The sequence below is a fragment of the Echinops telfairi genome, unplaced genomic scaffold (assembly GCF_000313985.2).
Source record: "Echinops telfairi isolate 266 unplaced genomic scaffold, ASM31398v2 ScPeMD7_25;HRSCAF=90, whole genome shotgun sequence".
Lineage (NCBI taxonomy): Eukaryota > Metazoa > Chordata > Mammalia > Afrosoricida > Tenrecidae > Echinops > Echinops telfairi.
In genome coordinates, this window is record NW_022103922.1 from 3,650,252 (window position 1) to 3,652,132 (window position 1,881).

The following is a 1,881-nucleotide window of genomic DNA, read 5'->3' on the forward strand; positions in this document are numbered from 1 at the left end:
CGACACAACATTATTTCCTATTCGGAAACCCACGGGGCAATTCTTCCCAGTTCTGTAGGGTTGCTGTGGGTCGGCCGTCAAATTGATGACAGTGGGTTTGGGTTTTGATGACCCGCTAAGCACATATGCTGTGAGCACTGTTTTAGGGCCTGGGGGTGGGGTGGGGTGGGGGAGATTCCAGTGAACACAGCAGGGGACAGGGGACAGAAGAGAGCAGCATCTGTCTCTGCCTGGGTGGGGTCTGCGCAGTGGTTTGGAGAGATGAGCATGCATGTATTTTGCTAGTGAATGGGGTGGAGTCTTGGCTGTTTTGTTGTGGGGGTGGGGGTGGAGGTGGCGAATGGATCCTGAGTAGACCTATGCTCCACACCGGTTTCAACGGCTCACTTTTTCTGAACTAGACTGCCAGGTCTTTCTTCTGAGGCACCTCGGGGTGGACTTGCGTCTTGAGCCTCCAATCCTGGGGTCAGCAGCCAAGCCTGTGAACCGTTTGCACCGCCCAGAGATGGGCACGAGGGATGTACTCTAAGAAAGAGATCAGAGGAGGGAAGCCGGGGTGGCTGATGGGGGTGGGTGGTGCCAACTTTCAACAGCATGGTGAGGAGGGGTCCCACTGAGAAGGTGAAAGGTGAGCACTGGAGGTGGTGGGAGGAGCCACACGGGTCCTGGGGCAAGCGATGGAAGCCATGGCAGGCACAGGTGTCCCGAGGCAGACAGGGGGCAGGCCAGCGAGGCTGAGTGGGGAGAGAAGAGAGGGAAGTCAAAGGAGTAGGGACAGAAAACCCGACCTGGTCACTGTCCTGAGGAAGGGCCCAGGATCCTCACCTCCAGTTCCTGCCCTCACGGATTCCACCGAGATACAAAGGCATTCCAGAGGGCCCACGTAGAATGATGTCTGTCTGAGCTTGTAAATAAACAGAAGGAATCCTCGTGGCCGAAACCCGTTTCAGAGGTCGCCAGGCGGCACAGACCTGTGGCTCCCAAAGGAGCCTGGCGGCACGCTGGTGAAAACACCAGGCTGCTCACTGGCCAGCGGTGAGTCCCTGAGCAGGTTCTGCAGCCTCAGAAACACCCAGGGGGCAGGTCTATTGGTCCTTCACGGTTGCTATGAGCCAGAAAGGAATTGGTAGCAGTAGGTCTGGTTTTTGGTCTACTAGCCTTTGGTTTCCCACATGGTCTAGTGGTTAGGATTCCTGGTTTTCACCCAGGCGGCCCGGGTTCGACTCCCGGTGTGGGAAGGTAGCTTTTGAAGGTCAGCATTTTTAACCCTCTAGACAAAGAGCTCTGGTGATTTCCTGGGGTGCGCGGTTAGCTACAAGGTCAGCAGTCTAACCAAGCCCGCCAGATTCTCTGTGGGACAAAGATGTGGCTTTCCACTCCTATAAAGATTTAAAGTCTCAGAAACCCACCGGGGCAGTGCTACTCTGCCCTGCAGGGTAGCTGTGGGTCATGATGGAATGATCTTTTCCCACAAAGGTTTACAACCTCGGGAACCCAGAGGGGCTGCTCCACTCTGTCCTCTAGGCTTGCTTTCCATTGGATGGACGCCCTGACAGTGGGGTTTTGAACCGGAAGGTATTTAAAGTGGGGTCGAGCCAAGAAGAAAGCCCTGGGAAGCTGCTGCTGTAACCATGACAACCACAGGAACCAAGAGGAGCTCAGTGCCACCCTGCAGCACACAGGGCGCCGGGACCAGCTTGGCTTGCTTTGTCCTTTACAGAGTCTAACCCAATGTCGGGAGCACAGGAAGCTCTCAAAAAAACACTGCTCAATAAGTGAACGTTCTAAAAATAGCGGGTCTGCAGGGACAGGTTGTACACCTAATCCCGCCACTTAGGAGCCTAGGAGACCGCCACCAGCTTTCTGAGTGTTCCATAAATA

General features: G+C 55.2%; 1 non-coding gene across 1 annotated transcript; it reads left to right on the forward strand.

Annotated features, from left to right (window-relative positions):
* The first annotated feature begins 1,166 nt into the window (after window positions 1–1,166).
* Window positions 1,167–1,238, forward strand: TRNAE-UUC. Its single transcript has one exon. It is a non-coding gene; the product is annotated as a tRNA-Glu (tRNA).
* The last annotated feature ends 643 nt before the right edge of the window (window positions 1,239–1,881 follow it).